Below are 15,191 nucleotides of genomic sequence, written 5' to 3' on the forward strand. Positions count from 1 at the left end.
TAATGCCTCCTAAGCACCATGACCCTGCGAAAGATTCCTCTAGTGAGCCCAAGAGGAAGAGGAAGATGATGACCATCAGTGAAAAGGTCAAACTTAGGGCCAATCCTACTTCACGGATTTTCACCAATCGCGAGGGGTTGCGGTACCCATTAACCGCAATAAACGAGGGATCACTGTACAGTATATTTTTTTTAAAACAACAGTGAAAGCACAACCTTTGTACAAGAAATAGTAAAAATGTTAAAATAACCCTTGATCCTGGTGAACACTGAAGACCAGGCTCTCAGGACAGTTAGGAATGTTAGGATCTCAGGAATGTTATTTCTGCCAGGTCAATTTCCCTTAGGTTCAGCACAAACAGATGTGTACCATACTGTAGTTCACATACTTGGATGTGAGCCATGCCAACTAATGCCAAACCCTCCCCACAGAGCAGCCTCTGTGAAGTCGAAAAGTTTTGACCCGACATGATAGTTTGATCAGACCTTGACCACCTGCCTGCAGTGGCAAATAGAGAATAGGAGCATGAGTCCAGTGCTGTCAACACCAGAAAAAGTCTACTGTCCTCTTCGAAACATCCCTGATCAATGTCTCTGGAGGTTCTAGTTTGGCGAAGCAATGCCACAGCAAGGAGGCTATCAGATTGTTCACAACCAGTTCTCTCTCTCTGTAGGATAACTGGGTCAAGACCCACGTCTACTGAGATAATAAAGCTATAAAAGCTATGAAATTATTTAGGTCCATCAATTCAATTCAAGTTTATTTGTATAGTGCTTTTTCAATTGATATTGTCTCTTTACAGAACATACAGTAAACATAGGACAAAAGGTTAATATAAAGAATAATATAAAGATTAATAGAATACAAAATACAAGATTAATATTAGATATATTTAAATGTGTATGTATTTATCCCCACTGAGCAATTCTGAGGTGACTCAGGCAGCAGTGGAAAGGAAAAACTTCCTAGAATTGAAGAAGGAAACCTCGAGAGGAACCAGACTCAATGGGGAACCCATCATATGGGTGACAGTGGAGGGTGTGGTTATAATTATACAGTCTGACAAATGTTGTATTAAAGACCACATGGAGTTGGCACTATCTGACTGGAGCTGGTAGATCTCTAGATGTCCCAGGATTCTCACAGAGTTGTCCTCATCTCAGTGGAGGTCCAAAATCTTTATCACACGGAAGTTGATCGGAGCTAGTACAATTTCTGGATGCCTCGTGATGAGTAGAAAGAGAGAAGTGGAGAGGGTTTAACGTAGCTGCTGTTCATAATATTTGCAAGCACTAGATAATTTGGTCTGATGTAATAGTGCACAATATTATGGGATGTATTATGTGTACGCCTGACTAAAGAGATGAGTTTTTAATCTACATTTAAACTGGGAAAGTGTGTCTGAGCCCCGAACACTATCAGGAAGACTATTCCAAAGTTTGGGAGCTAAATAAGAAAATGCTCTACCACCTTCAGTAGACTTAGATATTCTGGGAACTAGCAGAAGCCCTGAGTTTTATGATCTCAGAGAGCGTGAAGGATTGTAACATGTTAGAAGACTAGTTAGATACATGGGAGCTAAACCATTAAGAGCCTTGTACGTAAGTAGCAGCAGTTTGTAATCAGTTCTAAACTTAACAGGTAGCCAGTGTAGAGATGATAACATTGGGGTTATATGATCATACTTTCATGTACTACTGAAAACAACAGCTACAAGAACATTTAGCAAAAGTTACTTACCCTCAGCTCATCCAAGAGTAGCAAAAGTTATGCTAGTGTTATGCACCCTGCTAGTGTTGGGTGATATTCTCCATAGTGAGCTCTTCCTTTCATCACCCTATGAGACCACTGTGTAATTTTCCATATTTATTCATCTGCTCATTTTTTTTTTTTTACTTTTTTATCTATGACAAGCCACAAAACCAGAAGCTGCTTTACTTTAAGTGCACCTGGCAACACTTAACAAAATGTGAAAATACTGCAAAAGATTATGCTCTTTTGATGGGTCTGATTTATGCCTTAAATCAACAGTATCCATCAAATCTGAAATACACTTTTGAGGTTTTTCAAAAAATTCTTTCTGGATCTCGATGGACTTGAGCTTTCTCCTAAAGTGCGGTCTTGGAAAGCCAATCTGCACACTTGAAATGTTTTTGTTCTCTGGATATTCATAGGCATTCATCTGTTTCAAGTTTTCCCAACTTTGTTTAAACATTGTGAGAAAATGTATAGCCTGAAACATGCAGAATGATTGTTGCTGTTACCATTTACATTTTTATAGGTTTCATGTAATGGTTTTATATTTTCAAACACTGGATAAGAGAGTATTTAAAAATAAGCAGCTTAAAACCTGATTTTTTTAATTAAAATATATTTTTAAAAAAAGAGCACATGGCCATGGACTTAATTTACTTAGAAGACAGGATTCATTTTGTAACAGCAGTCTGATTATATCAGTTTTTTGCTCAGGTTAAGATTCTGTCCAATCTTTGCACAGACAATGCAAATTTAGAAGGCTTGAATAAGCAAAAGTTTTATAATCAAACATATCATTGCACTTTACTGCTGAATGAGCTGTTTAAATTCTCATTATTATTTTTAAGCATTGATCTGTAAGGGCATATTAATTCCTTACAATTAAGTTCTTAATAAATAACTATTGATTGCACATTTAGTGTTACAGTACTATTTGTGTCATATTGTGACCCATTTTATTTAACTTAAAATAATAACTGAAAAACTTGCAAAAGAAAAATCTTGTAAATTTTACTTATTATTTTCAGTGTGGAAACTCTTTCTGCACATCGGCTGATCTCCTTTTAACAGTTCCTAGAGATCCATCTTTGCCACACAATGATAAATCACATTACTTTCTGAAAAAAACTTTTACAGCACACACTGGGATATGCAGAATAGTTTGGATTTTTAATAACAGAGATTCTAGGTGTGTTTTCACCGGCTTCTTCACTTACATCCAGATCCTCTGTGTCAAATATTGTCTTCTGTTCCAGTTCTCCCTGACTGTCACAAGCGTCACTGGTGACCATGACAGTGATTTCAGACTTCCAGCTATATTCTCTGTGTGTTTTACTTTTGTGTGCACTGAAAGTGGAGCGTACACTGCTCTGAAATCTGGACAATCGACTTTGTGGTTTACTTTTAAGTGTGTATCCTGCAGATGAGCAAGACAGAGCAGGGCTCAAAAAACTCACATGACAGTGAAACTCAATTAGCAAATCTGTTGTCTTCTGTTAATCCATGGTTCTGCTGTGAAAGCAGAATATAAATGAGTATGGAGTGCATTGGGAGATTTGAATGGTCACAGTCATTTCTCATGCAAGCAAAGCAAGGGATCAGTTCTTGAATAACTTCATGTTTTGGCCTTTTAAAAAAATCTGTACTCTTTTCTCACAGAGAACATGGTAGTACTTACATTTCCAAAGCATTTTTAATGATCTTTAATCTTTAAGAGTCTTTGAACAAAAAAACTAATAAAAAAGACTAATGTTAAATCTGACACACACACACACACACCAAATATACAAATCAACAAAGAAACTGAAAAGATGAAGATAATCAGTAAATAGGGGGAGGGTCCTAGCAGGTGATAAGAGCTTTGAGGTAAGAGGGAGCTGGATCATTTTTGGCTTTGTAGCCAAGCATCAGTGTTTTGAATTTGATGCGTTCAGCTACAGACTGCTGAAAACAAGTCAGACAGCTGCATTTTGGGTCATTGCAGAGGACAAATTGTGTTACATATGCAGACCTGACAGCAGTGAGCTACAGAAATCCAGTATTGAGATAACAAGAGACTAAACATCCATCCATCCATCCATCCATTTTCTACCGCTTATCCGGGGCCGGGTCGCGGGGGCAGCAGTCTAAGCAGGGATGCCCAGACTTCCCTCTCCCCAGACACTTCCTCCAGCTCTTCAGGGGGAATACCGAGGCGTTCCCAGGCCAGCTGAGAGACATAGTCCCTCCAGCGTGTCCTAGGTCTTCCCCGGGGCCTCCTCCTGGTTGGACATGCCCGGAACACCTCCCCAGGGAGGCGTCCAGGAGGCATCCGAAACAGATGCCCGAGCCACCTCAGCTGACCCCTCTCAATGTGGAGGAGCAGCGGCTCTACTCTGAGCTCCTCCTGAGTGACTGAGCTCCTCACCCTATCTCTAAGGGTGCGCCCAGCCACTCTGCGGAGGAAACTCATTTCGGCCGCCTGTATCCGGGATCTTGTCCTTTCGGTCATGACCCAAAGCTCATGGCCATAGGTGAGGGTAGGAACGTAGATCGACTGGTAAATAGAGAGCTTCGCCTTGCGGCTCAGCTCTCTCTTCACCACAACAGATCGGTATATCGACCGCATCACTGCGGAAGATACACCGATCCGCCTGTCGATCTCCCGCTCCATCCTTCCCTCACTCATGAACAGGACCCCAAGATACTTAAACTCCTCCACTTGAGGCAGGAACTCTCCACCAACCTGAAGAGGGCAAGCCACCCTTTTCCGGCTGAGAACCATGGCCTCGGAATTGGAGGTGCTGATTCTCATCCCCGCCGCTTCACACTCGGCTGCAAACCGTCCCAGTGCATGCTGAAGGTCCTGATTTGAAGAAGCCAACAGGACAACATCATCTGCAAAAAGCAGAGACGAAATCCTGTGGTCCCCAAACCTGACTCCCTCCGGCCCCCGACTGCGCCTAGAAACCCAACTCCTCGAGAGAGGCTGGACTCTCTACTACTCTGGAGTTGCCCGCGGTGAAACGACCCTCTCGTTCACCGGGGTGAACTCCAACACATGGCTGCTGAGCTGGGGGCTATGAGCAAGCCCACACCAGCCCGCCGCCTCTCACCGCGGGCAACTCCAGAGTAGTAGAGAGTCCAGCCTCTCTCGAGGAGTTGGGTTCCAGAGCCCAAGCTGTGCATGGAGGCGAGCCCAACTATCTCTAGTCGGTATCTCTCAACCTCCCGCACCAGCTCAGGCTCCTTCCCCCCCAGCGAGGTGACATTCCATGTCCCTAGAGTCAGATTCCGTGTCCGGAGATTGGGTCGCCGAGGCTCCCGCCTTCGACTGCCACCCAATCCACATTGCACCAGCCCCTTACGGTTTCTCCTGCAGGTGGTGGGCCCACAGGAGATCGGCCCCACGTCGCTCCTTCGGGCTGAGCCCGGCCGGGCCCCGTGGGGTAAGACCCGGCCACCAGGCGCTCGCATGCGAGCCCCAACCCCGGGCCTGGCTCCAGGGTGGGGCCCCGGTTGCGCCATACCGGGAGACGTCACGGACCTTGTTATAATTTTCTTCACTAAACTAAACTAGTTAGAGACTAAACAAGTAACTGAAAAGCCTGTGTAAACAAAAATGGCACAATCCTTCTGATGTTGTAGAGAAGAAACCAACATGAGCATTTCATATTAGAAACATGCGAGGGAAAGGACATTTGATTGTCCATGGATGCTCCAAGGTTGTGAGCTGTGACCAAAGGGGAGGTCAGATCGTTGTGCAAATACAATTGTTGGGAAATAATTTGATTAGAAAAAGATAAGATTACTTCACTGGCTTCAATTAACCACTTGTTGAGACCACAGGAAAGGGATTTTAAGAGGTGAAAGTTTAGTCATAGAGATGGGATAGTGATGCCTAATCCAAATACAACTTTCAGTCCTATTAACAGTTGTTAACATGTCTTGTTTATATCTAGACAGGAAGACTTCTGCCACCCTAGTTGAAGACCACAGACATATCAACACCGTTTGATCGGTCTGAAGGTCTCCTGACCAGCCTTAATGAGCAGTGGTTGGAGAATAATGCCTACAGGGGATTCATGATGATGTTTTTTATCTTTGCTTCAGTTTTGTTGCAACTTTGACAAACATGTCAAGGACATCAGCAGCTGCATCTCATCACCATTTCTCCAATTTGTCCCTTGGCCTCAGACTGTATTCTTTGTCATAACTATACTAGTAAGAAGGCAAGAAGCTGTGCTTGTGGCATTGCTTAGCTTTATTTACAAAATTTTCTCTCAAATATTTTTCATTGGTCATTTACTTAACTATATATTGTGTTAGACATACATTTTTGAAGAACTATATTTATATAGATTATAAATCTGAAGAAAAAAAATGCTACATAATGTTAGACTATTAATTTCATACAACAAATACAACGACATTGAATTCATGTATTTTATTCCTTCAAAATGTATTCAATATTTTTATGCAAGACATATTAAGTACCTTCATAGAATATAACTTTAATTATGTATTCAGTAAAATAGCTATAACTAAATCATGTGTAATAATAAGGGTAACTCATTTTTCAATAATATACAAATAATAAATCACACAAACAGTAAAATCACAAACCATCAAAACTACATTATACAACAGTTTGTGGTGGATCATTAATTTGATTAGAAGAGTTCTGATATTTAGTATAACATCACTGGAACATTAATTACCCAAAGGACAAAGTGATAAATGTGACTTGTAGTGAGTCTCCTGTGGGCTTCATCTGATAAACTCCTCAGATAAACTCTAATCCTATCAGGTGAGAAATCCACCACTGTCCTGAAACTGTTCCTGAAAACTCCATTTTATTTCTCTTTCACTGACAGGGTTCAGCTCAAATTCATGTGGATTTTGAACTTCTGTTCCAAATAATCCCTCAGGTTTTTATGGGATTGGGGTCCAGGGAATTTTATCCAGGGATCAGAGGTCATTATAAACTCAGTGTAGAATTGTGTTTAGTCTGATTCACTGTACACGATGAACACACACTTCTCACGTCTCTGTGTGTGTTTAATGTGTTAGAACTAAATGAGTGATGTGTTAATAAACATGTTCTCTATTCTCCATCATGGTAATGCAGGAACACTGGAGTCTTCATCACACACAGATATTCATTAGAAGCTGAATATGAAAGAAAAAGATGTGAATTAATCAGCACAAAGTGGACTGTGGTACTTCATGACCAACAGCATGTAATCATCTCTGCTCCAACAGAAACATCATCATCTCCTGTTTATAATGAATCATTCAACATTTCTTCATTCTTACTAACATCTGTGTTCTAACATTTAACTAGAACAGATGAGAACTTCCACAAGTTCTAACAGGATAATGAGCAGATCTTTACCCATCACATCACTGCTCTTATCCAATCACAGGAGCTTTTTTATATAACAAACACTACTGTGTCATTTAGATCTTGTTCTACATTTATATTTAAGTGCAGACTTTAAGAACAAACTCAGGTGAATTTTACAGGAATGACAGAAGACACAATGTTCATTAACAATCACTCTCATCAACTCATTGGTGACTTTTTGTAGACTGTCTGAATTCCTGTTTTCTGCCTTCACATGAATTTTACATCAACACACTTTACTGAACACAAAACAGCATTAAAGAGAATCGTTAGAAAAATCCTGATTAAACAGAATATAGTGACATTTTCTAACCTGATAATGTGAAAGTTATTGAAGAGACATGTGATGTGTATCAATGTGTAATGATAATGAGGGTAAACTTTTATTAACAGGTCATTACTCACTCCACTGTCTGTAGTTTGTAATGTTCATCATCCTTAAGATCAGACAGCAGCTTCTTTACTGAGTCTCCTAGTTTATTATAGGACAGATCCAGGTGTCTCAGGTGTGAGGGGTTTGATCTCAGAGCTGAAGTCAGAGCAGCACAGCCTTCATCTGAGACACCACACTTATACAACCTGTATAGAGACACAATAACACACACTTCACTGGTTGTACACAGGGACGTTTCTAGTGTTTAATCACTTTCATCACAGAACACAGTGTGTATTATTGTGGACTGAGTAACACACACTTTACAGACCAGGACAACACATAAGACTAGAACTTGGACTTTTTCTGGACTTTCATACACAACACTGAGACATCAGCCAGATTTTATTTTACACAGAACATATTTCATATATTGCAGTATTTAACACATCTGAACTTTATTAAAACACTCACATTGTTCTGCCACTGATCCATATTCACATTTATTTTTACACTCCATTAAACTGATCCTTACATTTCTATTTGTTACATCTATTCTATTTTATTCTAGTTTCTTTTTTATTATTCTATTTTATTTGATGTTTAAATCACAGACAGATTAAAAACATGTCACTACGTGTCATACTGTGTATGGTTGTGTATGTGAGAAATAAAATATTAATGTCAATGTTTTCTGTAACTTTTCTCTGTTTCACATCTCAACAAAATCTCTGTTTTAATCCGAGTTCACATGAACAGATCTTTCTTGAGAAGATCAGACTGTCAGTAATCAGACCTAAAACAGGGTCAGACTCTAATTAGTGTTTGGAGAAGTTGTTAGTTCATTGGTGTATTTTTTAACCCCAGACAGTGAAAGTGTAAATGGTTTATTCAGTATTGACAAGAACAACTGTGACTGTGTTTTATTTATACACAATGTGTTTATCTATTATTACGACCTGGATGAAGATTAGACCATGATTTATTATTAATGTTTTAATAGATGATCTTACCCCAGTGTCTCCAGTTTACAGTGAGGTTCCCTTTCGAGGGAACTCGACGCTGCGTCAGTGCTGACGCTATGGGAATGCTTCTTTGAGGAAGTTGTGTCTGAAGCTCTGTGTGCACACACGCCATTTAATGGCTCGGAAAGGACACGTGACGGAGTTAATTACTCGCCAGTAAGTCCATATAAGGGCATCTACGTCACGCTGCTCCAGCTTTCTTTGTCTTCAGGAAGCGCTCTGTGTATGTGTGTCGTTTGTCTGTCCGTCAAGTGCAGGGAAAGAAAAAAAAAATAGGGAAAGACTAGGCAAAATGTTGCAGTCTAAGCACTTTAAGAGATGCGTGCATCCTTGCCCCCGCTTTATCACGGCGGACGACGCGCATTCTCTTTGTGTGGTGTGTTTGGGAGAGGAGCATGCCCGGTCGGCTCTCGAGGGAGCCGGCTGCGTGCATTGTGAGGGATTCCCTCTCCGCACGCTCCGATCCCGCCTGGCAGTGTTTTCAGCTTCGGCTGCGCCTCGTGGTTCGGGTCCTGCGTCTGCCGAGGCAGCGCGGCGGCTTCAATCATGGGGTTCCCAGGTTGAGTTAGCGGAGGCGGAGCAAGAGACGGGTGTTCTCCTTTCTCTTGCCCTCTCCCCTGACTCCGATCGCTCGGTTTCGCGTTCGGGAGCTCGCGCTGCGATTTCTCCCAACCCGGAAGAGAGCATGCTGCTTTCCGCATCCGGCTCTGAGGAGCTCGATGTCGAAGGGGAGGGGCTTTCCACCTCAGAACGGCCGACGCAATCAGTCGCGTTCGAGGAGCTCCTCGAGGTAATAACTCGGGCTGTTGAGAAGCTGAATTTAGATTGGCCTGAGGAGGTAGTTGGTGTCGCCCATTCTAAGCTGGACGACCGCTTTCTCACTTCAGGCCGTCAGCCACCTGCACGCAGGCGTCTGCCATTTCTTCCAGACCTCCATACTGAGGTATCGAGGTCTTGGAAAAATCCCTTTTCGGCGCGTGTATTTTCTCCAGCCATGTCAGACTATTCAGCCATTAATGGGCTTGAAGACCATGGGTATAGGACGATGCCGAGGGTTGAAGAGACGCTAGCCAGTTATCTCTCCCCTGCATCGCCCGCATGGAGAAAACCTGCCCTTCCATCCAAGCCATGTAGGACCACTTCGGCCATTGTGGGTAAGGCCTATGAGGCAGCGGGTCAAGCGGGTGCAGCGCTGCACACCATGGCGGTCTTGCAGGCCTACCAGGCTGATCTGCTAGCAGAGCTGGATGGCGGTGAAGGGCTGGGACCTCAGGCGGTGTCCGAGCTCCGCCGCGCCACTGATCTCGCGCTCCGTGCCACGAAGCAGACGGCCCGCTCTATAGGCCGTACTATGGCTGCGCTGGTTGCCGCGGAGAGGCACTTGTGGCTTAATTTGACAGGCATAAGGGAGAAGGATAATTCCTTTCTCCTGGACGCCCCGGTTTCACCTCAGGGCTTGTTCGGCGACGCAGTTAGTACTGTCGTCGACAGGCATCAGGAGGTGAAACGCCAGTCAGCGGCGTTCAAGGAGTTTCTCCCTCGCCGCGGGGAGCAGCCTGGGCCATCATCTAGCCGCCCCCCCCCCTTCTAGCTCACTCAGGGCAGTGAGAAGAGCTAGTGTGGCGGCCCGAGCCCCCCCGTCTAAAACTAGGGAGGCCGGTTCACATGCCCGGACCCGGACCCGTCCGGTGAGAGAGGACCTTAGGTCTGTCCTCTCAGCCAAGCGGGCCATGAAGGAGTCCTGATGCCCGAGGGCAGGGGCTCCTGGGAGCACCCTATTCAGAGACGCTCCCCCTACTGCCAGCCCCGCCGCCTTTGTCGTTTCGGGGGGCAGTGGGGCCTGTGTCGGCTCCCCTTTCTTGTGCAGATCTTCCCGGGTTCGCGCCTGCCGGTGCGCTGTTTCAGGGCGCCCGGGAGGTCTGCACAAGTTTGACGCCACTGTCAGGCAGCCTGGCAGCGTGGAAACTTCTGCCAGGGGTGTCTCAGTGGGTCCTGAATACTGTGGAAAGAAAGTACAGGATCCAGTTTTCCTCACGTCCTCCGTGTTTCCAGGGTGTGTTGCCCACAAATGTGGGCGGGCACCAGGCGGCGTTCCTCCGGGAGGAACTCCTCTCACTTCTGGAGAAAGGGGCCATAGAGCATGTTCCCCTCCCAGAGCGGGACTCCGGCTTTTACAGCCGATATTTTGTTGTTCCCAAGAAGGACGGGGGGCTGCGTCCGATTCTGGACCTGCGGGCTCTGAACTGTACTCTGAAGACTTACAAGTTCAAGATGCTCACGCTCAAGATGATCGTGTCCCAGATCAGATCCGAGGACTGGTTTGTCACGATCGACCTCAAGGATGCTTATTTCCACATAAGCATTCTGCCGGAGCACAGGAAGTTCCTCAGGTTCGCTTTCGGGGGCGAAGCGTACCAGTATCGTGTCCTTCCTTTTGGCCTAGCCCTTTCACCACGCACGTTCACGAAGTGCATAGATGCTGCCCTGGCACCATTGCGTCTCCAGGGCATCCGTGTACTGAACTACCTGGACGACTGGCTCATTCTTGCCCAGTCGGAGGCTATGGCAGCCAGGCATCGAGATGCTGTGCTTGCCCACATGAGGTCCTTAGGACTCAGGCTGAACCCAGGAAAGTGTGTGCTTTCTCCTTCTCAGAGAACCACCTTTCTGGGGGTGGTTTGGGACTCCACCACGATGCGGGCACATCTGTCTCCCACCCGGGTGGCCTCCATCTTGTCGGCGGTGAAAGCTATTCGGCTAGGCCGCAGCCTCTCTGTTGCCGAGGCACAGAGGGTGCTCGGACTCATGTCAGCAGCAGCCAACGTTATTCCTTTGGGTCTGCTTCACATGAGGCCATTCCAGCTCTGGCTCAAGGGGGCGGGCTTTCATCCTCGCAGGCATCCCCTCAGGGTTATACGGGTTACGCGCCGTGGGCTTCGTACCCTCCTTATGTGGAAAAGACCCCGGTTCTTGGCCTTGGGTCCCATTCTAGGGGCGTGTCACCGTCGCAGGACTCTTTCGACGGACGCCTCGCTTTCGGGCTGGGGCGCAGCCTTAGATGGCCGCCCGGCCCAGGGTCTATGGGAGAGCCCCTGTCTCTCATGGCACATAAATTGCCTGGAGATGAGGGCTGTGTTCCTAGCGTTGCAACACTTTCTCCCGCACCTGGAGGGCTGTCATGTCCTAGTGCGAACAGACAGCACCGCGGTGGTGTCCTATATCAACCATCAGGGCGGTCTGCGTTCACGCCCCCTGTTCAGGTTGGCGTGGCAGATTCTGCTCTGGGCAGAGACCAGGTTTCTTTCGCTAAGAGCGGTTTTTATCCCAGGGCGTGTAAATCGGGAGGCAGACTTCCTGTCGAGGCAGGTGCTAAGGCCCGGGGAGTGGCGTCTTCACCCTCACGTGGTGAAGCAAATCTGGCAGATTTTCGGCCGGGCGGAAGTGGATTTGTTCGCCTCAGAGGAGTTGACCCACTGTCCGCTGTGGTTCTCCCTCTCTCACCCGGCCCCATTGGGCCTGGATGCCCTGGTATGGACGTGGCCGAGGCTCCGTCTGTACGCCTTTCCCCCGGTAGCTCTGCTCCCGCAAGTCCTAGCCAGAGTGCGCCACGACCGGGTCAACCTTCTCCTAGTTGCCCCCCGTTGGCCCTCTCGGGTTTGGTTCACGGACCTAGTGTCCCTCCTTTACGGCACTCCATGGGAGGTTCCCGTCAGGAGGGATCTCCTCTCTCAGGCGCAGGGGGCAATTCATCACCCCCGCCCCGAGATGTGGAAGCTTTGGGTCTGGCCCCTGAGGGGGACCAGCTCCTAGACGCAGGCCTCTCAACTGAGGTGACAGAGACTCTGCTGAATGCTAGGGCTCCCTCCACTAGGAAATTGTATGCTCTAAAGTGGAGGCTTTTCCGCCTCTGGTGTGACGAGCACTCTCAGGATCCAGTTCACTGCCCGGTTGGTACAGTGCTGGAGTTCCTGCAGTCTTGCTTTTCTCGGGGCCTGTCCCCTTCTACTCTAAAGGTGTACGTGGCCGCAGTTGCCGCGAACCACGAACCGGTCCTTGGGGCCTCCTTGGGTAGGCACCCTTTGGTCTCTCGCTTTCTGCGTGGTGTCAGGTGGCTGAGGCCTTCCTCTAGGCCACGCCTTCCTTCCTGGGACCTCTCCGTGGTCCTGGAGGGGCTGTTGGAAGCCCCCTTTGAGCCCTTGGAGTCAGCCTCTGAGAAGTTTCTGACCCTGAAGTCTGCCCTGCTTCTTGCCTTGGCCTCTCTCAGGAGAGTCGGGGATTTGCAGGCTTTGTCGATCGCCCCCGCCTGCCTAGAGTTTGCCCCCGGTATGTCCAAGGCTATCCTGCACCCCAGGCCAGGATATGTCCCTAAGGTGCCCAGGATGGCGGGATGTCCAATCATCCTGCAAGCCTACTGTCCCCCGCCCCATGAGTCAGCGGGGCAGGAGAGGCTGCACTTGCTTTGCCCGGTAAGGGCCCTGAGGACTTACGTCCACCGCTCTAGCTCGTGGCGTAACTCCTCTGCCCTTTTTGTCTGTTTTGGGGGCTGGAATAGGGGTAATCCAGTTTCCAAACAGCGCCTGGCGCACTGGGTGGTGGAGGCCATTACTCAGGCCTATGAGGTGCGCGGTCATGCCTCACCTCTTGGCATCAGGGCCCACTCCACTAGGGGTATCGCCTCATCCAGTGCCTTGGCCAGGGGTGTCCCCATTGAAGATATTTGTGCTGCGGCAGGATGGTCCTCTCCGCACACCTTTATCAGATTCTATGACCTGGACTTGGACCCCACTCCAGGGTCCCAGGTACTGCGGGGCCTATGATGTGCTGTTCCCAGTCTGCTCGTGCTCTCTCACGGCCTCTGGCGCAGTCATCGACTGGTGCGTGGCGGCGTGGGTATTGGCATTCCCATAGCGTCAGCACTGACGCAGCGTCGAGTTCCCTCGAAAGGGAACTACACCAGGTTACGTATGTAACCCGGTTCCCTGAGAGGGGAACGAGACGCTGCGTTGCTGGCCACGCCCCAGGCATCCGTTCGCGCTTCCTTCAGACAAAGAGAGCTGGAGCAGCGTGACGTAGATGCCCTTATATGGACTTACTGGCGAGTAATTAACTCCGTCACGTGTCCTTTCCGAGCCATTAAATGGCGTGTGTGCACACAGAGCTTCAGACACAACTTCCTCAAAGAAGCATTCCCATAGCGTCAGCACTGACGCAGCGTCTCGTTCCCCTCTCAGGGAACCGGGTTACATACGTAACCTGGTGTAGATTCTCCAGTACAGCAGAGAGAATCTTCACTCCTGAGTCTCCTAGTTTATTATCAGACAGATCCAGTTCTCTCAGGTGTGAGGGGTTTGATCTCAGAGCTGAAGTAAGAGCAGCACAGCCTTCATCTGAGACATCACAACCCCACAACCTGTATAGAGACACAATAACACACTCTTCATCAACACATATAAACCCCTTTATTACAATAACTAAAATATTGTCAGATTTATTAAATAAATAATTATGACAGAAACCACAAATAAAGATTTCTAGTGAGAAAGTTTCCTCACATCAAATAGACTAGAACACAATAAATGTTCATCTATTACACTGCAGAAAGGCATGAAACACTTTAACTCTGTAAACAATATGGACATCCATGGGTTTACATTTATATCACTTTACTTTTGTAACAGAGATGTTTTTAAATTGTTTTAATATTTCCAACATCAAACTTACCTCTGATTTAATTAAAACATCATCATCATCATCATCATCATCAGCTGATAAACAGGTTTGTGAACTTCAGAATATATAATCAGTACAAATCTGTTCTTAACTTGTTTAAAAGTCTTTCTATTACTAAAGTATACAACACACCAGACAAGACACAACCTTTATAACACCTCTATAAACTTTATAAGGAACCACATAAGTCACCATTAACTTTCAGTAGACTTTCAACATCACTGTACAAAACCTTTATCATGGAAACAAAATCAGGACTAAAACTAAATGCTGTGAACACATTCATAAATAGTTGTGTTCGACTCGGTCAAAAGTCTTTTCTAGGTCTACTGACACTAGACCAAAATCTGGTTAAGACTCTTACTGATATCTAAAAGATCCCAGATAACAGAAATATTATAAACATTCATCTTCCTGGGACACAATCTGTCTGATCACGATGGACGACTTGTTCTAACACTTCACTCAGTCTGTTGGCCAAAACCTTGGGGAGTAATTTATAATCTCTGAATAACAAACTCAGCAGTGTCCAGTTTTTAATATCATTTAGGTCAGGTGTAGGTTCCCCTTCAGAGAGGGCTTTTAGTACTGGGGGAATATTGTTCCTCTCTTGTGGTCCTCACTAAAGCTGGATCATGTTGATAGACTTGTGTTTCTAACTAAAACCATGACAACACAAATGTATAGTACAAATACTGACATGTATAGTGTAGGTTTAGTTCATTCAGCTCTGAATCATTCTGTTTTCTACAGTGGGGTCTTATTACAATTTAATTTTATTATAACAGTTAGAGTGTAAAACAGACCCACTTGTACACTGAACACAATTTTACATCTTATATTATAATACACAGAACTTCTTTATTTTACTTACTTGACTGTAAAAAATTCATAAGTGAATATAATTGAAATAAAAAGC

The sequence above is a fragment of the Tachysurus fulvidraco genome, chromosome 12, assembly GCF_022655615.1.
Source record: "Tachysurus fulvidraco isolate hzauxx_2018 chromosome 12, HZAU_PFXX_2.0, whole genome shotgun sequence".
Lineage (NCBI taxonomy): Eukaryota > Metazoa > Chordata > Actinopteri > Siluriformes > Bagridae > Tachysurus > Tachysurus fulvidraco.